General features: G+C 42.9%; 1 long non-coding RNA gene across 3 annotated transcripts in view; it reads left to right on the forward strand.

Moving 5' to 3' along the window:
- The first annotated feature begins 17,170 nt into the window (after window positions 1-17,170).
- LOC148130058 (uncharacterized) overlaps window positions 17,171-26,859 on the forward strand; it is a 190,733-nt gene continuing 181,044 nt past the window's right edge. For all 3 annotated transcript variants that reach the window (XR_015750375.1, XR_015750374.1, XR_015750376.1), the window contains exon 1: window positions 17,171-17,608. This is a non-coding gene — a long non-coding RNA (uncharacterized LOC148130058). The remainder of the gene's footprint in view (window positions 17,609-26,859) is intronic.

The raw sequence follows: 26,859 nt of genomic DNA on the forward strand, positions 1-26,859 counted from the left end.
GGATGAGTAAAAATTAAACTAAGATGGGGATGAGAGGGTGGAGCTGCCCTACTACTTACCTTTGGACAGTTGTAGCCAGCCCTCGCACATCCCGACACCTGCCTTGCTAGCTTATTTCTTCTGCAGCCGGCAAGGCTGGCAAAGCTTTCCGGAAGGCCACTGGAGCTGAGAACAAAGCTCTGGATCAATCCAGAGCTCAATTATTAGCTGCAGAGGCTTTCAGGAAAGCCTTGCCAGCTGCAGAAGAAGAAGTTCCTGAAGGCCTCTGACAGCAAAAAGAAGGCCGGGGGTGATGCACGCAAGTGAGGTTAGTCAGTGGATGACATCCCCCCAAAATAAGACCTGGTGCCTTTTTTGGTGGTCAAAAAAAATATAAGACAGGGTCTTATTTTCGGGGAAACCTTGTACAAATTTACATTCTTATTCTCCACCCCTTTCCCCAAACCATTGATAAAATGGATTCTATGTTTGATAATATTCTACATGCTCACTCTGTTTAATTTTCAATGTCAATCTGTCCATTTCTGCACAATCCAGTATCTTCCTATCTTTTCATCTCATTTTCCCCCCCAGTATTGTGCGAAGGTAATCCTCACTGCTGTTAAGACGTGTAATATTAAGTGCAAACTTTTCTTATCAATTTTTTTTCTTGATATTATCCCTAATAACAATATTAGGGATAACCATATATAACAATAAAAACAATTCAGGTTTAAAAATCTGCATGTTTCCCTATCATCTTTTCTAGCCACCTATGTATCTTTGCCCAACTTCTTTTTGTGTGTGTGTGTTTGATGCAAGTCCACCACATATGATAAAATGTGCTCGTTTTTTGCTTACATTTCCAACATTTGCTAGACATATTTTTAAACATTTTAACCTCTCTTTAGTTTTGAAGGTTTATTAACAGAAACTCATCTGGGATTTTTTTTTTTAATGAAAAGGAATATCGACATGGCAGGGTGCTTTTGCAAAATGTTTAGAGGGAGGTTGTCGTGGATGGGCAAAGCAACTTCCCAATCAAAAAGAAAATAAGCAGAAACAGAAATTTATACTGCTTTATTTAGTTTCTGAGTATGATTTGATTGCTTACTTAGTATCCTATGGCTATCAGTAAGTGTTGTATCATGATTCGTGATCAATGCATTTTTATGGACACTGGGAGCTTATGCACCGAAGACAAATTCCTTGTGTGTCCAATCACAGTTGGCCAATAAAGAATTCTATTCTATTCTATTCTATTCTATTCTATTCTATTCTATTCTATTCTATTCTATTCTATTCTATTCTCTATTCTATTCTATTCTATTCTCTATTCTATTCTACATTTCAAAATCTATACTATTCTATTCTTCATTCCAATATCTATTCTATTCTATTCTATTCTATTCTATTCTATTCTATTCTATTCTATTCTATATTCTATTCTACATTTCAAAATCTATACTATTCTATTCTTCATTCCAATATCTATTCTATTCTATTCTATTCTATTCTATTCTATTCTATTCTATTCTATTCTATTCTATATTCTATTCTACATTTCAAAATCTATACTATTCTATTCTTCATTCCAATATCTATTCTATTCTATTCTATTCTATTCTATTCTATTCTATTATATTCTATTCTATTATTCTATTCTATTCTATTCTATTCTACATTCTATTCTACATTTCAAAATATATACTATTCTATTCTTCATTCCAATATCTATTCTATTCTATTCTATTCTATTCTATTCTATTCTATTCTATTCTATTCTATTCTATTCTATTCTATTCTATTCCATTCCATTCCATTCCATTCCAGATTATCCATGGGGGAATCAAAGGAACCCATTTTATTCTTTGGGTTACTTTCCTAGACATCTGTCCACTAAGGGGCACCATTGCATTACATTTCTGTCCACTGATTTTTTCCCCCCATACACAACTTTTTTGAGCAAAAAAACAGTTGTGTAGGACACAAAGGACCTGGAAATCCCCCTTTCTTGATTCCCTCTTAAAGGGAAGCCAAACAGAACAAAAATTAGCCTATTTCCATCTTCTGGAAATTTTCTGTCCATAAGATCCAAACACATCAGAAAAATCCCAGATTACAATGGTCCCTGGTACTATATATATGCCATTGTCGACAATTCTCTAAGAGCCAACAAGATGTTGTCAAATTCAGGCTTTGCAAGGCAGTTAAGTGGACTTTACCCCATTTTATGACCTTTCTTGCCACTGTTGCTATGTGAATTACTGCATTCATGAATGAATCATGCGGTCACTAAACAAATTTTGCGTCCTCCATTGACTTGCTTGCTGGAAGCCAGCTGAGGTTACAAACGGTGAGCACATGATCCCAGGACATTGCAGTTGTCATAAATACACGCTAGTTACCAAGTGCCAAATTTTGATCACGTGACTCTGGAGATGTTGCAAGGGTCCTAAAGTGTGAAAAATGTTCATAGGTCACTTTTTTTCAGGGCCATTGTAGCTTCCAACGGTCAGTAAATGGATGGTGGTAATATAGCAATAGCCCTTAGACTTATATACTGCTTCACAGTGTTTACAGCCCTCTCTAAGCAATTTACAGAGTCAGCCTCTTGCCCCCAACAATCTGGGTCCTTGTTTGACCGACCTCAGAAGGATGAAAGGCTGAGTCAACCTTGAATCAGTCAGGATCGAACTGCTGAACTGATGGCAGATGGCAGAATTAGCTTGCAATACTGCATTCTAACCACTGCGCCACCACAGCTCCTGATAATAAAATCAATAGGAAGCCAGATTCACTTAAGAACCTGCTGAATACCACCTCTGACTGAAAAGCACTGTGAAGCGGTATATAAGTCTAAGTGCTATTGCTTAGTGCTAAGTAAGTAAGTAAGTAAGTAAGTAAGTAAGTTAGACAAAGAAGGAAGGAAGGGAGATAGACAAGGAAGGAAGGAAGGAAGGAAGGAAGGAAGGAAGGAAGGAAGGAAGGAAGGAAGGAAGGAAGGAAGGAAGGAAGGAAGGAAAGAAAGAAAGAAAGAAAGAAAGAAAGAAAGAAAGAAAGAAAGAAAGAAAGAAAGAAAGAAAGAAAGAAAGAAAGAAAGAAAGAAAGAAAGAAGAAGAAAGAAAGAAAGAAAAGAAAGAAAGAAAGAAAGAAAGAAAGAAAGAAAGAAAGAAAGAAAGAAAGAAAGAGGAAGGAAGGAAAGAAGGAAGGAAGGAAAGGGAGGGAAGGGAAGGGAAGGGAAGGGAAGGGAAGGGAAGGGAAAAGAAAGAAAGAAAGAAAGAAAGAAAGAAAGAAAGAAAGAAAGAAAGAAAGAAAGAAAGAAAGAAAGAAAGAAAGAAAGAAAGAAAGAAAGAAAAAGGAGATAGATAAGGAAGGAAGGAAGGGCCATGATAACACAGTGGTTAGAATGCAGAATTGCAGGCTAACTCTGCCTACAGCCATGAGGTCGATCCTGACCAGTTCAAGGTTGACTCAGCCTTCCATCGTTCCTAGGTTGGTAAAATGGGGACCAAGATTGTTGGGGGCAAGAGGATGACTCTGTAAACTGCTTAGAGAGGGCTGGAAAACACTATGAAGCAGCATATAAGTCTAAGGGCTATTGCTAATAAACAGGACTACCTGTATCTCTCACAGGCCTATTCAACCAACCTAAGGAACCGAACTTTAATTTATTTGTTTATGAGCGAAGCTAACCACCTTAATCTGCCTCCACCTGATCGCTAATCTTTTCTGATGGTGCGTTTGGATGAGCAAGTAAGAGAGCAGGCATTGAAAGTTTTATGTTGTTTTTTTTAAAAAACAAACCTGCAAAGAAGACACTTTAATGAGCAATTGCCATTCCTTCCTCTCTCCCCCGCCCCCCGGGTCGAACCATGTCATGTTTCAGGAAAGAGAAAAAAAGGGAGGACGAAGACTCTTTTGAGAGATGTCAGGCCGGAGGGTGATTAGACCCCGCGATATCCTTCCAACCGCCTTATTATATATATAATATAAGGCGCCCGAAATCTTGGCCAGCTTTCCAAAGAAGGGAGAAGGAGGAGTCGCCGCGCAGGTTTGCTCGGAACAAAGGGGAGAAAAAAATCATCTGTATTCAAACGCTCACCTCCAGCTTCGTCTTAAAAGGCGGGGGGGCTTTCAGACGTTGGAGGGGTGGGTGGGCTCCTAGGGTGGGGAGGGAGGGAAGGAGGGAGGGGATACGAGAGTCTGACTTCTGCATTTCCCCGAACGCTTCAAGGAAGCTTGCCGTGCGTAAAAGTAACCTTCACCGCAACCTTTTCAGAGAAGGGGAGGGGGCGATGAGGTCATCCCTTTCTTCTCTCCCCCAACCAAACATTTCAAACCGGGGCAGATGAAATGGGAAGCCAACCCCCTAGTGGTGTTGGGGGAGGGGAGCCTTTTCCCACGTGTGTCGACCCGGAGGAAAACTCATAATTGGATGAAAAGGCAGATCAGTCCAGTGCGTAAAAGCGCACTTGGGACCGATTGTCCCTTTTTCCCTTTTGTCTCATTGATCAAACTCCCTGGATTACATTGCGGCTGGGGGGTTTTTGGGGGGGAGGTGGGGGTTGTCGTTTTTGTGCCCCTCGGTTGGAGCTCATTAAGGGGCCCTCCTTGGGGGAAGAACAAGTCTAGGATTTAAACAAAAAACAACTTTGATCTGAAGAAGGCGGAGAAGAAAAGGTTGGAAATGGGCACAGACCGCAGGAGACGTTTGATTAGCTAGTGCGGATAGATAAAGTTTTCTGCTTGGGTTGGAAAGAATTTGGCCCCTTCGGAAGCACCCGGGACAAAAGAAAGAGAAAGGCAACCCCTGTCGTTGTGTTGGCAGGTTGCCGTTGTGTTTTTCTACACACAGCCTGGCTCGCACAGCCCAAACGAACCTTGAACCCTAAATGTGGCCGGTGTGTTTTGGTGCTTGGAGATGGAAAGGAAAGAGACGGGCACCAAGAAATGAAAAGGAGGAAACAGACGCAGCTGGAAATTCAACTTTTTTTATTTCATTTTAATACGACCCCCTTTTCAGTTGAGTTTTAACCTTGGGCCTCCACTTACTGACTGCAATTGAGCCTGAAATGTATGTCATCGCTAAATGAGAAATGTGTTTTGCCCTGCTTTGTGACTTTTCTTGCCACATTGGCTAAGTTGAATCACCACAATGGTTAAGTTAGGAAAAGGGTCCTTAAGTGAACCTGGCCACTTTGCTTGTCGGAAGGTCGCAAAAGGAGATCTTTGTGTGACTCCGGGACTGGCAACAGTCATAAATAGGAGTCAGTTGTTAAGCATCTGAATATAAATCACATGACCATAGGGAGGCTACAATGGCTTTAAGTGTGAAAAATGGTTGTAAGACACTTTTTTCCAGTCCTGTAGTAACTCCAAATGGTCATTGAAGGAACTGTTGTAAGTCAAGGACTACCTGTATTTATGGGCAGAGGTGGTATTCAGCCGGTTCTGACCAGTTCTGGAGAACCAGCAGCAGAAATTTTGAGTAGTTCGGAGAGCCGGCAAATCCCACCTCTGACTGGCCCCGCCCCCATCTCTTCTCTGCCTCCCGAGTCCCAGCTGATTGGCTGGGTCTTCTTTGGTTGCCCTGCAGAGGAGAACGGAGCTGGAAAGCAGGTCAGTGGGGTGGGGAGGGAATGGGGATTTTGCAGTATATTCTTCCCCTGCCACACCCACCAAATCATGCCACGCCCACCAAGCCACACCCACCAAACCAGTAGTAATTTTTTTTTTGAATCCCACCATTGTTTATGGGAGGAGCAAAAGAAGAAACAGCTGTAGCCACCAGGGAGATGAAGAAGAACAAAGCCTGCAAGCTCAGGACTCAAAATAAGATAAATGGTGCAGGATGGCAAAGAAAGATGCTAAAGTTTCTCATTCTTTTGGGCTGAGTCTCTTGTCAGGGATATGATGAACGTGCCTGATGAACTCGAACAGGGCTCTCCAAATTTGGCAAGTTTAAGACTTGTGGACTTCAACTCCCAGAATTCCCCAGCCAAGCGGAGGAATTCTGGGAGTTGAAGTTCACAAGTCTTAATCTTGCCAAGTCTGGAGACCTCTGATCTAGAAGAAGTGGTTAGAAAAGTTGGGTGGATGGATTCAAGGAGAAGACAGGAGTGCGTGCGTGAGTTCTCAGCAGAAGCCATAGGATGTCAAAAATGATGCATGGGACATCATCCCAGCTGCCACTGTCCCCCATGACCATTTCAAAGGAACGTCCTTGAAAGAGGTGGGAAGAGGTGGAAGAGTCCCACCTAAGGACCAGTGAAGTTGAGGAACTTTTATTCATGGACTCACACAAGTCGATGATGGTCTTCAGTTTTGGTATGCTGGGATGGTTCAATGTTCTGCCTTCTGCAGAGGTGAGGTGGGCCTACCTCTTCAGGCTTTGTTTTGGAGGTGGTTGGATGTCTTCTCACAAACTCGGGTAGCAACGGAGAGCTTCCCGTCACCTGAATGAACCCAAATGAGAAGGTCTATGGAGGTTCTCAGTCAACCAGGTCCTGATTGTTCCAAAGTGGCTTTTTCAAGAGGCAACTGGACTTGCTTGGTTTTTCTTTGAAGACGTTTCGCTTCTCATCCAAGAAGCTTCTTCAGCTCTTGAGAGTCCAGGTGCCTCCTGAAAATGCACCTTTGGGACTTTAAGTTGGATGGACTTTCCTCCCTCCCTCCCTCCCTCCCTCCCATCCATCCATTCATCCATCCTTTCCTTCCTTTGTCCCAGTTGCTGGGTGGGCGTGGCCATGGTGGGCGTAGCCTAGTTGGCCTCCTGCACTACATGGGGGTGTGTGTTTGCCCTCCCCAGGCCCTGAAGGCTTTCAACCAGCCTCCAGGAGGGTGAAACCAGCCTCCCCGGCCTCCAGAGGCTCTCTGGAAGCTGGAAACGGACTCACTTATGAACCTACGTTTTTGAAAAACTATGTTGTTTTTTAAGAGGCCTTAACACTTCTGTTGTCTTTCTTGGCACTCCCTGGCAGATGAGGTTGGCTGCCATTAGAGAGAGAGACAGTTGTGTCATCTCTGGTACCCTGAACTTTTTTGTGTTATAGCTCTCTCTGTGTGTGACTATCTATATTTCTGCACGTTAATTGCTAGGAGAACATTTGCAACAAGTTGGATGGAAACGTATGAAGAACGGTTGCAGGAACTGGGTATGTCTGGTTTGATGAAAAGAATGACCAAGGGGAGACATGATAGCAGTCTTCCAATATCTCAGGGGCTGCCCCAAAGAAGAGGGAGTCAAGCTATTCTCCAAAGCAATGGATGGAAACTAATCAAGGAGAGAAGCAACTTAGAACTAAGGAGGAATTTCCTGAAAATGAGAACAATTACACTTGCCTCCAGAAGTTGTGACTGCTCCAACACTGAAAGTTTAAAAAAAGATGTTGGATAACCATTTGTCTGAAGTGGTGTAGGGTTTCCTGCCTAAGCAGGGGGTTGGACTAGAAGACCTCCAAGGTCCCTTCCAACTCTGTTATTCTATTCTATTCACTTGTACATAAATAACATTCACCCATTTTTCCACAGGTCCTTCAGACTCGCCTTTTCCCAAGGGTGTGTGCCTGTGTGTGTTTGTGTGTCTACACACACTTACGATTCTGGTAAGAACTTTAGCGAGAGCATCCTGTCGCATTGTGGAGCGGGGGAAAAAAGCGATTTCCTGCGATAGGGAGGGATTTTGCAGTAGGAAGTGTGTGGCACAGGCCCAGATCAAAGGTGCTAATCAGTTTTGTGTATATTCATATTGCAGGAAGTTCCCTGGATTGTGTGTTTTGACAGATTAAACTGTAGGTGGGGGAGACCTTGCCAAGCACAGGTTGGGAGAGGGGGGGGAAGCTTTGAAAATGAGTGAACATGCAAATAGCACATTTCAGATTAGAGCGTTGCTCAGATTTGGGATTTATTTCCAAAAAGAGCAAGGGAAAGGGGCTATTTTGGCAGCTTGAATAGACTGAATATTTTGTGTGTGTTGTTTCTTTCATCATCTATACCACTTTCCCGGGTTAAGGTGGCTTGGTGGGGTGGAGTTCAGTTGGGATAAAAGAGGGGGAAAATTGTAAAATAGCATATTAAAGAACTGAAATTGGAAACATTCTCTCTCTCTCTCTCTCCCTCCCTCCCTCTCTTTGTCTCTTTCTTTCTCTCTCTCTCTCTCATCTCCCTCTCTCTCTCTGCCTTCCTGCCTGCCTGCCTACCTACCTACCTACCTATCTATCTTCCAAGGTTTGGTAGCCCTGTCCTATTTAAACCTTAGGACTTGCCTTTCCCCTGGCAATTATAGCATTTTTCTTCCAAATTTTATTTCCCTCACTTTTGCACGGTGTATATACATCATTTGCAAACGATGTTGGTGGCAACACATCGTTGTGTCTAAATTTTACGAATCCTGGCAAATTTTAGAAACATTTCTGATAGAGATGCTTGAATGCATTATCCCCAAATCATTTCTGTGCTCTGTTTGCAGCATTCCAGAAAGAGAGAGAGAGAAAGAGATGGAGGGAGGGAGCGGGGGAGAGAGAGAGAGAGAGAAAAAGAAAGAAAACTGGACCCAATAAAATTCTGAATATGAACCAGTGGGGGGCAGGAAATGCTAACCATTAGAATAAATAAATAAATAAAATACGATGTTATTTTGTCCTAGATCCACCAGGAGGATATCTAAGGTTGCTTTCTTTCAGAAGAGTGGGTGAAAAGGTTGGGTTTGAATTTTGTCTCGCCTCTGGGGGAAAAAAAAAGGTTAGGAAATATAGTCCTATGCATTTTTATATGAATTATTTTTTTTTTAATTTGAGGTCCAAGCCTTCACCTCAGTTTCTTCAGATTCATTGAAGCAAGATAGATACATTCAGACAGCTGAGAAGACCTTAGTTAGAAAGGAGAAAGAGATTTTTCAAAAAACAGAGGAAAACCAAAACATATTTCCATCCATTTCCCCCCCCTCCCATGCCATCACTCTGTTAAACATCTAATTTTCACAGCACTGTCTTATGCCCAAAGATATTTACCCATGTAGTAGGGCTGTATTGCTATTGTCCTTCTCATCTTTCCTACTACCTTCTCCTAGTTGGTATCTTACCATTTATCACTTTGTTGTTTGTATTTTATGATGGTATCTTTATGATTTATTGATACTTTGTTGTTTGTATGTACACTGAGAGCTTATGCACTGGAGACAAATTCCTTGTTTGTCCAATCACACTTGGCCAATAAAGAATATTCTGTTATTTTTTTCCATTCTGTCAGTTCTCTTCTCTCTCTTCTCTTCTCTTCTCTTCTCTTCTCTTCTCTTCTCTTCTCTCTTCTCCACCCTTCCCTTCCCTTCATTCTTCTCTTCCTTCCCTTCCTTCATTCTTCTCTTTCTTCCTTCATTCTTCTCTTCTTCCCTTCCTTCATTCTTCTCTTCCCTTCGCTTCCCTTCATTATTCTCTTCTCTTCTCTTCCCTTCCCTTCCCTTCATTCTTCTCTTCCTTCCCTTCATTCTTCTCTTCCCTTCCTTCCCTTCATTCTTCTCTTCCTTCCTTCATTCTTCTCTTCCTTTCTTCCCTTCATTATTCTCTTCTCTTCCCTTCCCTTCATTCTTCCCTTCCCTTCCCTTCATTCTTCTCTTCCCTTCCCTTCCCTTCATTCTTCTCTTTCTTCCCTTCATTCTTCTCTTCTCTTCCCTTCCCTTCATTCTTCTCTTCCCTTCGCTTCCCTTCATTATTCTCTTCTCTTCCTTCCCTTCCCTTCATTCTTCTCTTCCTTCCCTTCATTCTTCTCTTCCCTTTGCTTCCCTTCATTATTCTCTTCTCTTCCCTTCCCTTCATTCTTCTCTTCCCTTCGCTTCCCTTCATTATTCTCTTCTTCCCTTCCCTTCCCTTCATTCTTCCCTTCCCTTCCCTATCTTCCATTCCATTCCATTCCTGCTTCCGCTCACCCCTAAGTATTCACTTCCTATGTAGGACTCCTGAAATAATTCATCTCTAAACAGAGAAAGGTTATCCTTGGTTTTCATGCTTAATATAACTCATAGGTTAACCTACCATATAGGGATGATGTGAAAATAAAGGCCACTTCATTCAGAGAGCAGGATTTAACCCTGTCCCTTGACATTTCCCCCCGACTGATACAAAAAGCTTTTGTGCTTCTTTTCTTTCCTGAACAGATCAGGATTAGTCAGCCACCTGTCTGAAATAGTATAAGGTCTCCAGCTTGAGCAGGGGTTTGGATTTGAAGACCTCCAAAGTCCCAAGTGGTGTAAGATTTCCTGCCTAAACGGGGGTTGGACTAGACGACCTCCAAGGTCCCTTCCAACTCTGTTATTCTATTTCTCTATTCTACTCCTTCCAACTCTGTTATTCTATTCTGAATTTTTGCTGCTGAATTTGGTTAGTCTAAACCAGCATTTCTCAACCTTGGCTGCTTTAAGGCAAGTGGATTTCAAGTCCCAGAATTTCCAAGGCAGAATAGTTGGCTGGGAAATTCTTGGACTTGAAATCCACTTGCCTTAAAGTGGCCAAGGTTGAGTTTAGTTTAATTTATTGTCATTGCACCTCGTACAATGAAATCAAACACCATCTTCAGTGCACATCATGACCATGACCATGACCATGAAAATAAACACAAACACACATCCTTCACCCTTCGCACATTGAACCAAAAACCCCCGACACCACACCAACACTGCACTGTACAGCAGAATTCAATAGAGTTACTGCCCTGGGATAGAAGCTGTTTTCAGCCTGTTTGTTCTTGTTTTTATTATCCTGTACCTTCTGCCAGTTGGTAATAGTTCAAAAAAAGGTTCCCAGGATGAGATGGATCTTTGAGAATGTTTTGAAATTTCTTAAGGCAGCAGGAGCTATAAAGCTCTTCCAAAGAGGGGAGAAGGCAACCCATGATCCTCTGGGCAATGACATTAACCCTCTGAGTGCTTTCCTATCTGCCCCTGTGCAATTGGCAAACCATACAGAGGTGCAGTAAGTTAAGATACTCTCTATGGTGCAGCGGTAGAAGGTCACCAGCAGTTTTCCATTCCGTTGTTGATTTCTGAGAAGCCTCAGGTAGTATAATCTCTGCTGGGCCCTTTTGACCAGTCCTGCAATGTGGGCACCCCAGGTCAGGTCCTCTTTGATGGCAACACCCAGAAACTTAAAACTGCCTACTTGCTCCACTGGATCTCCATTGAGAGACGTTGTTAAGAATATAAGTCATCTAACACAGTGATCCCCAACCTTTTACGCCGCTGCCTGCACGGCATCAGCTGGGCTGCCAGTCTGGTACCGATATCAGCTGAAGGCCGCAGATGTGATTCTTTGATGAAAAGTGCTTCCGTGACTCACCGGAAGCACTTTTTCATCAAAAAGATGGCGGCGCTTGAGCGCCTGGTGAGCTTTTCCGGGTAGAAATGGCTTTCTACCCGGAAAAGCTCATCGAGGTTGGTATGTCCTAAGCGCCACTCTTTTGATGAAGCGGTGCAGCCCGTGAGCTTTCTACCCGGAAAAGCTCACCAGAAGCACTTTTTCATCAAAAAAGATGGCGGCGCCCAGCAAGCCAGCGCACCCGGGTAGGACTTGTTCCACGGACTGCACTGTCCACGGTCCGCGGACCGTGGTTGGGGACCCCTGATCTAACAGGTATTTGGGTTAGAAATATATAAACCAGGATAGACATTTTAATTCTGTCTCTTTAAGAGCATGCTAAAAACTGCAATTGGGTGTGGTTACTCAAATGGCCATAAGATGGAGCCAGAAACCTGGGCTGTTTTAGTCTTAGTCTTAGTCTCAGAAGAGAGTGTGTCTGAGTGAGTATCTCTGTTTCCTTCTGTTGTTGCCGTTGCTCCATTTTTCCTAATTGACTGATATTACTGGATTTGATGTAAGTCTGATACTGAACTGTTTTTGACACTGGAATTTGATATTTGGATTATCCCTGGATTGAAAAACTGACTGATTTACCTGTGAATGACTTTTGGACTGCTTATTTTGGACTTTGCTTAAACCTTTCTGGAAGTAAAAACCTACATTTACTGTACAGTGTATCTGTGTACTGTGTGTGCATTATTCAAACACTACTCTCAAATACGTCTCCCTGTATGCGCTCATTCTCCTAACGGGGAATTACCTCAACAGACGTTGATCTAAGTGTATCCAATGAAGCATCTTGAATCAGTCACTCTGCATACGTCAATCATCTGTTCGCACTCTTACCCCAATCAGCAATGCTGTGTGCATCCGCACTTGGTCCATTGTGCGTTCTTGTGATTTTAGTATTCCTAAACACCTCCCTTGTTCTCTCTTACGCTCAACCAAGTAATGCTGCTGCCGTTTTTCTGGTGTTTTTTTTTTTGCTCCATCAGCATTTTTCTTGAAGAGCTGAGCGGTTTGTTCATTATTCTGGCTGCCACCCTTTCCCAGGTTGTTCCCGTTGTGGGGGGTGGGGAACAGCTGACCGTGTCTGCTGGGAGCTGATTGGCTGAGGGGAGCCCTGTCTGGAAGATTAAGCTGGGTGGAGATGTGAAAGGCCGAGAAAAAGCCGAGAGCTTGAGCCAACCCATCTCTGCTCGGCACAAAACCGATCTGACCTTTCGGCTGCACCTAACAAAGGAAAGCAAAGTTGCCCTACAGGATGCCTTCCAGAATAACAGAGTAACAGAGTTGGAAGAGACCTGGGAGGTCATCTAGTCCAACCCCCTTCTCGAGCAGGAGACCCTATACCATTTCAGACAAATGGTTATCTAATCTTTTCTTTAAAAAACTTCCAGTGTTGGAGCATTTACAACTCCTGGAGGCAAATGGTTCCACTGATTAATTGTTCAAACTGTCAAGAAATTTCTCCTTAGTTCTAAGTTGCTTCTCTCCTTGATTAGCTTCCATCCGTTGCCTCTTGTCCTGCCTGCAGGTGCTTTGGAGAATAGCTTGACTCCCTCTTTTCTTTGGGGCAACCCCTTAGATATTCTTCCTCTTGTGCCCCATCTGTCATCAGACACTGGCAATCATGTTGGCAATCCTATTTTTATCAACAGCCGCACAAAAAGGGGGCTGCTGGGTTTTGTCCAAACCAACCCCTTAGATTTTGAAGCTGTTGATGTTCTTCTTTTGCCTGGACCTCGCTTGCCTTCAACCTTTCCCTGGAGGATTATGTGAAGGGAAGGGAAGGAAGAAAGGAAGAAAGGAAAAGAAGGAAGGAAGGAAGATGGGAATGAGAAGGAGGGAGGGAAGGAAGGAAGGGAAGGAAGGAAGGAAGGAAGGAAGGAAGGAAACATTAGTTGAGGCAATATCCTTGATGCTTCTCCTTTTCCTCTCCTGAATGCAAAATCAGTTTTCAAACAAATGGAGGACATGCCATTCTTTCTCGGTCTTTTCCCCCCCACCTTCAGCACAAAGAAAAAGCAGAGAGATTGCTCTAGAGTACAACGGGGGATCTTTCCTCCTCTCCCTAACCTAGGAGAGGGTTTCTTTGATGAGAGAAAATGGAGGGAGGGGAAATCTGAGTGATGGGAAGGAATGACATCTGTGACCTTGGACAACTATCTCCCTGGCACTGAAACAGACTCAAGTTCAGCTGTGGGGCTTCAGAGAAGGCTGGGATCCCTGCCTGGACTGAATCGTGGGATGAATAAACCAGGCTTAACTCTGGGATGAATAAACCAGGCTTAACTCTGGGCTGATGACACCTCTTCATTTTCTTGTTTGGGGTCTTCTCTCTCATTTTTTTTTTTTTTGCCATCACCCATCCAGTTCTCCCACATCAGTTGTCTCCTCCTCCTCCCTCCTCCTCTATTTTCTTTCTCATCCATTTTCCTTCTTATCCTCCTTCTCTTTCATCTTTTCCTCCTCCTCCTCCTCTTCCTCTATTTTCCCCATCCATTTTCCTTCTTATCCTCCTCTTTCCACCTTTCTCTCCTCCTCCTCCTCCTCCTCCTCCTCCTCCTCCTCCTCCTCCTCCTCCTCCTCCTCCTCCTCCTCCTCCTCCTCTATTTTCTTTCTCATCCATTTTCCTTCTTATCCCTTTTCTCTTTCATCTTTTCCTCCTCCTCTTCCTCTATTTTCCCCATCCATTTTCCTTCTTATCCTTCTTTCACCTTTTCCTCCTCCTCCTCTTCCTCCTCCTCCTCTCCTCCTCCTCCTCCTCTATTTTCCTTCTCATCCATTTTCCTTCTTATCCCTTCCTCTATTTTTCTCTTTTATTTCTTTCACCTTTTCCTCCTCTTCCTCCTCCTCCTCCTCCTCCTCCTCCTCCCTCCTCTCATCCTCCTCTCCTCCTTCTCTTCATCTTTTCCTCCTCCTCCTCCTCCTCCTCCTCCTCCTCCTCCTCCTCCTCCTCCTCCTCCTCCTCCACTAGGCCGTCTCTTTCACATACTTTAGCTTCTTTCTTTCATCTCGGGAATGACCTGAAATGACCTTTTGCTGAGCTTTCTACGTGACTCAACTGATAATAGTGAATACTGTGGGGCCCCTAAGTGTTGGAAAGTCTGAGCACGTAATGTGGGGGGTGGGGAAGCATGCGAGTGAGACAGAGGACAAGAGGCGAAGTCTTTGTGAGCATATTTATAGATATGTGGAGCTTTCTAAAGTTTGTAGATAGAGAGGGGGAGACAGAGAGAGGAAGAGGCCGCAAGGGATTATAAACAGTTGTCCAAGTAAGCACCATGTCATATTTTATCCTGTTTATATAAAAGGTTGTTCTTAGAAACCCCAGTTTTGGGGGAACAAAAAGAAACTTATGGCCAACAAAAGAGTGGTGGGTGATGGGTGGGAAGATGGACTAGATTATGTAAACATTTTTCATGGCATAATCAGCTGTATTTTTTTTTTTTAAAAAAGGAGTGAATTTAAAGAAATTTGCCCATCATCAAAATCTCAATAGATATGCCTATTATTATTATTATTATTATTATTATTATTATTATTATTATTATTATTATTATTATTATTATTATTATTATTATTATTATTATTAAACTGTGATCTCATTAGTTTATTTGTTTTATTTCTTATCTTTACATTCTGCCTTTTTTTTTCTGAGACGGGCAAAGTGATGCATGGACAGCGTCCCCATGATTATAGTCACGGGAACCTTGGGAAGTCAAGCAGGAAGAGAGGCCTGGCTACAGAAAGGAGAAGTTGTCCTGCATCTTTCTTTCTGCTTCTTTAATTTCCTGCTCTGGTGATTCCTTTGACCCCATGGGGGCTTTTAACGGACAGTCCCAACCATGCAAATTGCCCCTGTCCTTAAGGAAAAGGCACCAAAAAGGATCCATATGAGAATCAGGTACAGCAAGATGATGACATAAATATAAAATAACTGTTGTATAGGTTCTCCCCTTGAGCAGGGGTCTGGACTGGAAGGCCTCCAAAGTCCCTTTCAGATTCTATTCTATTCTATTCTATTCTATTCTATTCTATTCTATTCTATTCTATTCTATTCTATTCATTCTATTCCATTCTGTCTGTTCTGTTCTATTCTATTCTATTCTATTCTATTTTCTATTCCATTCCATCTATTCTATTCTATTCCTATTCTATTCTATTCTATTCTATTCTATTCTATTCTATTCTATTCTATTCTATTCTATTCTATTCTATTCTATTCCATTCCATTCCATTCCATTCCATTCCATTCCATTCCATTCTATCCTATTCCTTATTCCCTCTTCCCTATTCTATTCTATTCCTTTTTCTTTTCTATTCTATTCTATTCTCTATTCTATTCTATTCTATTCCCTATTCCCTATTCCCTATTCCCTATTCTATCCTATCCTATCCTATTCCCTATTCCCTATTCTATTCTATTCCTTTTTCTATTCTATTCTGTTCTATTCCCTATTCTATTCTGTTCCCTATTCTATTGCCTACTCTATTCCATTCCATTCCATCTTATTCTTCTATTCTACTCTACTCTAACTAACTATAACTAAGATGGGATAAATAATCTAGCTTTGTAATGGGATTAAATGTGGGATAATAAATATGGCTTGCCAAGGTTAAGTGAACTGGTTTGCTTTCAAGATACCTTGTAGAATCTCTTGGTGTCAAGTCCAATTCTTCATTCAGTCTATCAAAATATTCAAGGTGGTCCTAATATTACCAAACATCGACTAAGACCCTTTCCATATTGTCTTGCTCATCTCCTTAATTTTTTGGGGGGACTTATTTCAGATGTTCCACATTCTTTGATATTCGTTGTCCATAGTAAAGGACACCTTCAACCTGGAATTGACTTCAGGAATGGTTCAACAACGTGAAGACAGGAGCATGTCATCACAATGTTCATCTAGTCATGGATTGTTCCAATCAAAGAAGAGAAATGGACTCTCATTATTCACCTAAATAAGTCGTGCAAGTAATTGCCATGAACATTGCTTTTTGGAGCTTATCTTCACCCTGGCAAGTGCCCTGGTGTCTTGCCTCACCTCCTCTTTGGGCAAAAAAAACCCCCCAAAAAACCAAAAAACCAGGGCTAAGCACACCCCATTCCTTCAACTCTTGCAAAATAATATTTGTTGAGAAAAGAAAAACAGAGCTTCTCAATGGGTTGGCTTGCTTCCATGTGTTTCCATGTGCTTCCTCTTCCCCCTCCCCAGTCTGGAATGGCCTAGTCCTTATTTATATTTGACCGAAATGTCTTCATATTTTGGCCCATTTTCATTAAGCTGAGCAATCCTTACATCTGGTGGGAAAACAAGAGCCGCCAATAAGGACAAACTTGGCCAGGTAGGGAGACAAGGAGATGAGGCCATATATTATTATTTATTTATTTATTTATTTGATTTGCCAATTGTTTACAAGATAATAAGTATAAATGTATACATAGTTGTGAATACATGAAATGGGTACATATAAGAAAAATAAAAGAATAAGAGAAACAATAGGACAGGGACGGTAGGCACGTTGGTGCGCTTATGCACGCCCCCTACAGACCTCTTAGGAAAGGGGTGAGGTCAATAGTAGACAGTCTAAGGTTAAAGTTTTTGGGGTTTGGGGAAGAGACTACAGAGTCGGGTAGAGTATTCCAGACATTGACCACTCTATTGCTGAAGTCGTATTTCCTGCAATCAAGTTTGGTGCGGTTAACTTTGAGTTTGTATCTATTGTGTGCTCTTGTGTTGTTATGGTTAAAGCTGAAGTTATATTCATATATATGGGAGGTAGCCCACCCAAACATCCCTTTTTAATGAACTGATTTGCAGGTTGCCACTGACCTGCTTGCCTTAACCTATGAGAGCTGGTTTTGTGTTGGTGGTGGAGCCTGTCTCTTGGAGGTTGAAGTCTCTCCTGAATTCAGCTTCATTCTCAGCTCTGGAAGGAGCTGGAGAGCGGGAGGTTTTCCTCAGCATGACAACCGAGAAGGGAAATGCTATTCATCGAATGAGGCGGCTCTCGGCAGACTTCAGATCTCTGCTCGGCCCCAGAGCCAGCCTCCTTCCCCCTCTGCCTGTACAGGAGGATGTCCAAACTCGCTCCAGGACCCCGGATTGACTTTGCAAAGTTGGAAAGATCGTCTGAATCTGGCGTTTTGCTGTTCTGCGGGGGCCAGGAAGAAGTGGGAAGCTCCTTCGAAGCCTCTTTGGAGATGCAGATTTTCGGCTGATGGAGGAGCCACACAACCGAAAGTGGAGGGGAAGGGAACGGAGACTGCCCAGGTTAGTAGAAAAGCTCCTTCAGTGGGGACCGAAGAAAGTTTTAAATGGGATTATGGTCAGCATTCGATTTTTATTCATCGTTCTGAGGGGGAAAGGCTTTCCTCGCTTTGCTTTTCTTGATCAGTGAGGGCTTTGTGTTCTGGGCAATTGTTTTGCAATGCAGGTTTACCATACTGTACAGCTAGGGGAAGGACACGTGATAGAAAAATGTTTCACTGACTTTCTTTAAACAGCTGCAGATGAGAGAAGGAAAGAAAGAGAGAGAGAGAAGGGGAGAGAGAGAGAGAGAGAAGGAGAGAGAGAGGTGGGGAGCGGGTGTGTTAGAAGATTTATTTCAGTTGGCGGAGAAAAATTGTTAAGAAATGGACTATTGATTCCCCCCTGGCACCCTGCATTTAATGCTCCTCCTTTAACCTTGATTGATCTAGTAAACTTCAGGAAAGTTGCTGAAGAAACTTAATTTGAGTTGTACCTGATGTGAATGCAGATGTCGGAGAGCTCTTATTCCTTTCTCCTTGCGTATTGTCTTGCTAAGCAGAAAGAGCCAGTAAATTCTTTTTCCCTATTAAAACATTGGTCATATAGCACCAGAGTCATTTTAATCTGTATTCTAAGTCATGTCGTGAATTTCAAAGAGGCTGCAGTCGTGGTGAGGGGGTGTGGGAAAGATTGCCTGAAAGAGACCGGTTAGGAATGGAAGGATAAACTTGATTTGTGGTCAAAGACCAGCTGCCAGTTACACATCATACGTAATCAGGCAGACAATCAAAAAGAAGTGAAGAGAGAATAACATTCTCAAAGCGTTAAACCACACGAAATAATCTTAGGAAATAATCTTCAACACGAGAAAGAGAGAGGAGGCATAAAAACAACCAAAAGAGAACTTGGGCTATCCTGGAAATTTCTGAAGACCCAGTTTCTAAATGTCCGTAGAGATTCTCCATCATCCAGGTCCTGGTTGTCCCAAAGATGCCTTTTTTTTTTTTCAAGAGGCAACTGGACTTTCTGGTTTTTCTTGAAGACGTTTCACTTCTCATCCAAGAAGCTTCTTCAGCTCTGACTGGATGGTGGGGAAGGAACGAAGGAAGTTAGAAAGAGAAGGAAGGAAGAGGAGGAAGGAGGAGGGAGAGAAGAAGGAAGGAAGGAAGGAAGGAAGGAAGGAAGGAAGGAAGGAAGGAAGGAAGGAAGGAGAGAGGGAGGAAAGAAGGAAGAAATGGAAGTCTATAGAGATTCTCCATCATCCAGGTCCTGGTTGTCCCAAAGGTGCTTTTTTCAAGAGGCAACTGGACTTTCTGGTTTTTCTTGAAGACGTTTCACTTCTCATCCAAGAAGCTTCTTCAGCTCTGACTGGATGATGGGGAAGGAACGAAGGAAGTTAGAAAGAGAAGGAAGGAAGAGGAGGAAGGAGGAGGAGAGAAGAAGGAAGGAAGGAAGGAAGGAAGGAAGGAAGGAAGGAAGGAAGGAAGGAGAGGGAGAAAGAAGGAAGAAATGGAAGTCTATAGAGATTCTCCATCATCCAGGTCCTGGTTGTCCCAAGGTGCTTTTTCAAGAGGCAACTGGACTTTCTGGTTTTCTTGAAGACGTTTCACTTCTCATCCAGAAGCTTCTTCAGCTCGACTGGATGATGGGGAAAGAAGGAAGTTAGAAGAGAAGGAAGGAAGGTAGAAGGAAGGAAGAGGAGGGAGGGAAGGAGGAGGAAGAAGGAAGGAAGGAAGGAAGGAAGGAAGGAAGGAAGGAAGGAAGGAAGGAAGGAAGGAAGGAAGGAAGGAAGGAAGGAAGGAGGGAGGAAGAATGAAGAAATGGAAGTCTATGGAGATTCTCCATCATCCAGGTCCTGGTTGTCCCAAAGGTGCTTTTTTCAAGAGGCAACTGGACTTTCTGTTTTTTCTTTGAAGATGTTTCACTTCTCATCCAAGAAGCTTTTTCAGCTGAAGAAAAACAAGGAAGTTCCAGTTGCCTCTTGAAAAAGCACCTTGGGGCCCAGTTGGTAAGAAGACTGTGTTCTCCTTGTTTGGCCTAGCAAGGGAGTGGGGTGAAACAGGCACCCTTGAAGCTACGCAGAAAATGCAGTGATGCGTGTGTAACTGTCTCAAACTCAAATGGACTCAAAGGTTTTTGCATTGGAGTGTATTTGTATGTCCCTCAGAGGGCAGAGAACAAAAACTGTCCCCTCTCAAAATGGTCTCCAGTGAGACAAGCACAAGATCATAACTGAAAAACTGGTTGGTTGAAAGTTCTTCCAGGGAGGCCACCACCAAAACAGGTGGAGAAGTGGAGTCTATTGAGATATTTTTGTTAACCTGAATCCAATACTTGTTGCCTTGGCTTCATTTTAGTCCAACCAAAGCCAAGTGAGATCAAATATTGAAAGATGTGTGGTCTTCAGTTCTCAGAATCTCCTAGCCAGCAGTTTATCATCCTAAGTTCATAATGACGGCCAGTAAACCAAACGGCTTTAAAAGGGGATTGGCTAAATTCTTGGAGAACGTGTCTAACAAAAGTCTTAGTCTCTTGAGGTTGGAGGAAGCCCCCAAATATCGTTGTAGCAAAATAATAGAGGGATGATGTTCTCCTTCTGTTCTGACCCAAGTCTCATTCCAAGCAAACGAACACCAAACAGAGATAAAAGCAAAACCTTTTTAATGCTTCTCCATGAATTCCGTTCATTCACAGTAACAATGCTATTAAAAGCTAATTGTCCCAGATAAAAACAAGCCTTGCCAAGGTTGTGCAAGGCTGCCAAGAACACTAGATTAAATTGCAAGGAAATAATCAAAACCAAAAGTCTCCAAACACAAACCAAGATAGTCCAAACTCCCGCAAGACTTGAAGTGCAAGAACTTCTTTGCTTCCTGCAAAGAATCCCACCTCTGAAGGCTGGCTTTTATCCCTTAAGGGAGAGGCCATCATCTTGCAGCCTTACTCCCGAGTTGCCCATGCCTCTTTCCTTCGAGCAGCCCTGGGACAGGCTCACTGGGGTCCTCTTCCTCACTGCTGCCAGCCTCCACAATCTCCGAAGGCAGCACTCCACTCCCTGATGGTCTTGGCCCCATCTCTGTCTCACACACAGGCCCCTCACCTGAGTCCTCACTCTCCGAGACCTCAGCCATCTGCACCTGCTGCCAGCAAAACACAACACCTTCTCCTTTTCAAGTGGCCTTTCATTGGCCATCATGAGAAAATGCCTGGAGTTGTCCAATGGGATAAGGGTAATATTGTCAGCCTTTTCTTTGAGATGCTACTTATCTACTTGGAGAGCCTTGATTTTCTTTTGCTTTGGAGATGTCCACCATCATAGGAGTCTCACTTCCTCTTGTCTGAAGTCGGGAAGTCTACCAACATTTTTTGCTAGGCGAAATCACACCAACATGTATCTTTGTATCCAGCCATGAGAGCAAGATTCCTCCTGCTTCAGCTGTCTTTGGGCATCTTCCCATCCATTCGGGTCTAAAGGTTTACTTCCCTCCACGGTGTCACCTGAACCTCAGGCTAATTTATTTCTGTCATGGTGGTATGTCTTGGAGGCAAGGGTGGCAGTGAAAAAGGGGAGAAGAGGCAATTACTTCAAGATGTGTAGTAGGGAAGACCTACTAGACATTCCATCAACTAACTCCCTCCTCTCTCCCTCCTAAATATAGGTCTATATATAGTCAATGTTTTTCTTTGCAGCTGAAGCTACACAAATGTCAGTTCAAAATGAGCTGGAATTAAAAATGATTTTTTAAAAAAAAATATATAGCACCTGGGCTGCTCCAAAGTTTTCGTTCAGGGCAGATTGAACAAGACCTACAGCTGAACAATCTTGTACATAATGGATAGATTATATAGAGTACAGGTAGTTCTCAACTTAAAACAGTTTGTTTCGTGACTGTTCAAAATTACACCGGCACTGAAAAATGTCGATTATGAACATTTTTTTTTCATAGTTATGAATCAGATTAGGAATGAAACTTTCTGATTTATCTACAAAACATACAATTTGCAAGCCAGAACTAAGGAGAAATTTCCTGACAGTCAAAACAATTAATCAGGGGAACTCCTTGCCTTCAGAAGTTGTGAATGTGCCAACACTGGAAGTTTGAAGAAGAGATTGGATAACCATTTGTCTGGAATGATATAAGGTTTCCTGCCTGAGCAGGGGGTTGGACTAGAAGACCTCCAAGGTCCCTTCCTACTCTGTTATTCTGTTAATTATTCTCAGGAAATGGCCACATTTACAAGATTTAAAAATGGAATGCTTTATCAGATACAACTTCACTCCAACACTTAATAGATGTTCATCTACTAATCAAAAGTATAATATCCATTGCCCATCCTAGTGTCTAGATGTTTCCATCATTTTTTCACTGCAGAAAGTGGACGATTCTTCTTCGATCCTGAATCTTGGCAGGAAAACTCTCTTGTCTCTCTTACGCTTCCTCACTTTTTATACCTTGGGTTTCCCAGAAGGTTTTTCTTCTGCTCCTTTTCAGTTTTGAATTTTATCATCAATTCTTATGCTAAGAAGGGTCAGGAGATGAAGGGTTTCTCACATTAGACGTGAAGTTCCTCATGAATAATGGCCCATATCACCTCTATTGTCTGCTTCCAAGCAGAGGGCCAGAGGAGAAATTGCAAAGCAAGGCAAATGAGCAAGAAGGATTTGAGAGAAAAATGTTTTGAGGGATCCTAGAGCCAAGGAGACCAAATGCAAGGAGCAGCAGCTGGTAATTTGTCAGAGAAGAAAGGGGTGACGTTTTCTGCAGATGAGAAAAATATGATGCTTCATTCTACGTCTGCTCAACTGATGAGATTGTTGAGCAGCCATAGAACGAAGCGTAACATTTTGGGTTTTTTTCTGAAATCTTTGACAAAGGATTAGAAATGTCCCAAAGGAGAATCTTTGGAGTCAAAAGAGGCTACAGGTTGTTTACTCTCCTGTCATTTTTTCTGTTTCCCTTTTTTTATTGTTTTCTTTCAAAGGAAATTCACTGAGTATAGATCACTTTGAGGTTTTCCTGGAACTCTGATAACAACGAGCATCTCTACAAGAGGGACAATCAATGCCTTCTACTGTTTCCCTGTCCTGGTACAGAGCCTGTACAGCTGTAGTAAATTGAATTGCAAAGTGTTGAGTTTATTTTGGGTCAAACCGGCCTTTTTCACTCATGTTCCCTCTTTCCCTGTGTTAATGAATGCAAAAAACCCCTTATTGTCTTCTCTTTTATGCCTTTGAGTTGGCTTGCTGATATAAAGTCTTACTGGCAGTGGTGTCATGCAGTCCTTTTAAGCGATTTGCAACTGCTAGTTGGTCAATTTTTCCCATTTGCCCAGAAAAATAGTAATGCAGTAGATAAGGAAATATAGTCCAAATATAGATACTCCAATGCTGAATCTTTCTTTCTTTCTTTCTTTCTTTCTTTCTTTCTTTCTTTCTTTCTTTCTTTCTTTCTTTCTTTCTTTCTTTCTTTCTTTCTTTCTTTCTTCCTTCCTTCCTTCCTTCCTTCCTTCCTTCCTTCCTTCCTTCCTTCCTTCCTTCCTCCCTTCCTCCCTCTTTCTTTCTTTTTCTTTCTATCTATCTATCTATCTATCTATCTTTCTTTCTTTCTTTTTCTTTCTTTCTTTTTTCCTTCCTTCCTTCCTTCCTTCCTTCCTTCTTTCCCTCCCTTCCCTCCCTTCCTTCTGGGTAGTTGGGTATCTCATGGGAATTTGTACTTCAGTAGGTTTCTCTCATACTCATGCCTCTTCCAGGTAGGAAGTGGTCAACTGCTCAACTTGTTAAATGAGACTTTTTGACCTCAAAACTTGTTATATTAAGGATATCATGGATTTAAGATGCAACTTGTGCAAATGATAAGAATAAGAAATCATCCTATTCATTGATTCATTCACTGATGGGTTCAGTTTGTCAACTCTAGGAACTGATATTCCAATCCTAAGATTTCAGAGCTAAGTCAGGTGAAATGTCTTTAAAACAAAGATGATGATCCTTACTTGGATATTGATGTCCCTGAGCCTGAAGAACCCCAACTCACTCTCTCTCTCTCTCTCTCAGGATCCCTCTCTCTCTCTCTTCAGAATCTCTCTTTCTCTCTCTCCACCCCCCTCCCTACTACAAGAAGCAAATAGCCTCCCTCCCAGGATCTTTGACATTTGTATGAAAGATCTATGGACTAGGACTAACGTTTATGCAGGAAAGGAAAATAAGAGACATTTAACTTGAGAAAGGAGAAGTGTGAGAAAGAACAAAATAACCCTGCTTGAAATGTCGGTGTAAGAAGGGGAGGAAACTCTGGCAGATTTTCAGTCACCTTCTTGAGTGATGTCCCAAAGATGTGTACCTGGTTCCAGGATGGTTAAGAAGACACAATTAAGAACCTAAAGTCTATGGAGATTCTCAGTCCTCAGGATGGTTGTCCCAAAGATTTTTTTTCAAGAAGCAACTGGACTTGCTGGTTTTTCTTTGAACACGTTTCGCTTCACATCCAAGAAGCTTCTTCAGATCTGAAGAAGCTTATTCAGAACAGTTCAGCAATGGAATTGATCCCTGGAGGTGGATGATCTCTCCTTTCAAATAAGCCATTGAGAAGAGACTGCAAAGCTACTCTTTATCATTGCTGTGACTTTCCTACACCAAGGAAGGGTTTGGATTCAACCACCCTCCTCGGAGGTCAGGCTAGAGGGGAACTCCAGGAACTGCAACCAAAGACTGGATTACATGGTGCTACCTTACCCTTTCCAGATATATGATAAATGCCTCAGAGATGTCTCCCTGTCTGTGATCATTGTTGGTGTTTATTCTGCAGTTCTAGCATTTTTGGTGTCAGTCTGTCCATCCACCCACCCATCCACCCACCCATCCACCCACCCACCCATCCATCCATCCATCCATCCATCCATCCATCCATCCATCCATCCATCCATCCTCCCTCCCTCCCTCCTTCATCCATCCATCCTTCCATCATCCTCCCTCCCTCCCTCCTCCATCCTCCATCCATCTATCCTTCATCCATGCATCCATCCATCCATCCATCCTCTCCCCTCCATCCATCCTCCTCCATCCATCCTTCATCCATGCATCCATCCATCCTCCCTCCATCCATCCTCCATCCATCTATCTATGCTCCCTCCCTTCCCCTCCCTCCCTCCATCCATCCATCCTCCATCCATCCATATATCCATCCATCCATCCATCCATATATCCATCCATCCATCCATCCATCCATCCTCTATCCATCCTTTATCCATCCATCTCTATCAAAATGCAATTTGAAGACTCTTTTTCATTCGACCATGCTTCAAACTCCCAAATATTTTCTGGCCACCACTGCACGTAATGGCGGATAGCTGGCCCAATAGGGAGGACAAACGGATTACACCTGTTATATTTTGCTTATGCTCCAATCAGATATCAAGGGCACGTATGGTGGGGTAGCCGATTTGCGAAACTGGCCACCAGTGCACAACTGGCGACCTCATTGCGGTAAATTCTTTGAGGCATTCTTCATTCTGAGGACAGAACCATTCTTCTATTCTGTAGTACGCTGCAAACAGGGCAGCCTTGGCATACTTTATTTGGGTTTGTTTAGTGACCGTCGGAAGGGAGAAAGCTTGTGTATTCAAATTTGGTCTCTCGGTGGTTTCTGGCTTGGTTTTTATTTTATTTTTTAGTGGGCTTTTTGTGGTGATGTAACCTTCAGGAGAAGGGGCTTCCTTTGGGTTGAAGGCCGAAGTGCATTTGGCTCTGTTTCTAGAAAGCGTGTAAGAAGCAGTGGGTGTGATTGTCTGTTTTCTCTTCAAAGCACTCCCAAGTTGTGGACAGGGATGACATTACCGGGTGGGTGGGCAGGGCGGGAGCCACGAAAGCCCCTCCTCTTTCCCCCAAAATTATGGGACTGATATCTGTGCTTATCTCTTCTCTGGTCCCATTTCATCCACTGCGGCTCCTCAGCAAATTCACAGTTTCGGAATGCCAAAGCTCCTCTTCTTATTACACTCTTATCGATCTGATTGCAGGGCCTTTAATTGAAAGGCTCACGCATGAGAGGGGAGGGATTGTGCGAAGCTCAGCCTGGTGTTTTCGTCCTGGTGGGGGTTCCTGCAGGAGAAAAGCTGCAGGACCCTGATTGAAGCCCCCTCCCCACCGCCTCTTTTTTTTTCCCCTTTTCAACCATTGACAGGAATGGTTTGTTCTTTGTCAGATCTTGGAACAGGCCTTCCAACATTGGGAGGGTTATAATATGAAATCTTAGATAGCGATGGGTTCGAAATGCTCTCTGTGTGTGTGTTTAAATTAAGCTTTGGAATCATGAAAAGAGCTTTGATAAAGTCTTTTTCTAAATTTGTTTCTAAATATTAAAATAGTTTTTGATGTTAAAATACTGGTTTTCAAGACCTGTCCTCCTTTCCACCCTCCCTCTTCATCATTTCTTCCTTCCTTTCTTCTTTCTTCCCTCCTCTTCCCCTTCCCTTCCTTCTTCCCTTCCTTACACTCTATTCCTCCTTCCTTCCTTCTCCCCTTCCTTATATTTTATTCCTCCTTCCTTCTTTCCTACCTCCCTCCCTTCTTCCCTTCCTTACACTCTATTCCTCCTTCCTTCCTTCCTTCCTTCCTTCCTTCTTCCCTTCCTTATATTTTATTCCTCCTCCCTCCTTCCATCCCTCCTTCCCTTCCTTACACTCTATTCCTCCTTCCTTCCTTCTTCTCTTCCTTATATTTTATTCCTCCTTCCTTCTTTCCTCCCTCCTTCCTTCCCTCCCTTACACTCTATTCCTCCTTCCTTCCTTCCTTCCTTCCTTCCTTCCTTCCTTCTTTCCTTCTTCTCTTCCTTATATTTTATTCCTCCTTCCTTCTTTCCTCCCTCCTTCCTCCCTCCCTTACACTCTATTCCTCCTTCCTTCCTTCCTTCCTTCCTTCCTTCCTTCCTTCCTTCCTTCCTTCCTTCCTTCCTTCCTTCCTTCCTTCCTTCCTTCTTCTCCTTCCTTCCTTCCTCCTTCCTTTGATTCCTCCTTCCTTCTTTCCTCCCCCTCCCTCCCTTCTTCCCTCCTTCTTTCCTTCCTCATATTCTATTCCTTCCTCCCTCCCTCCCTTCTTCCCTTCCCTTCCCTTCCCTTCCCTACCCTTCCCTTTCCCTACCCTTCCCTTCTTTCTTCCCTTCCTTACACTCTATTCTTCCTCCCTCCCTCCCTTCCCTGCAGTTCTGTATTTTCCATTCAGATCAGGAGCTGAATGTAAGACAGGCTTTGTGAAACCAGTGGATTGATGCTTAGTC

This window comes from Notechis scutatus, chromosome 7 (assembly GCF_049901735.1).
Source record: "Notechis scutatus isolate UNSWTSFEM ecotype Mainland chromosome 7, rNotScu1.2, whole genome shotgun sequence".
In the NCBI taxonomy this organism is placed as follows: Eukaryota; Metazoa; Chordata; class Lepidosauria; order Squamata; family Elapidae; genus Notechis; species Notechis scutatus.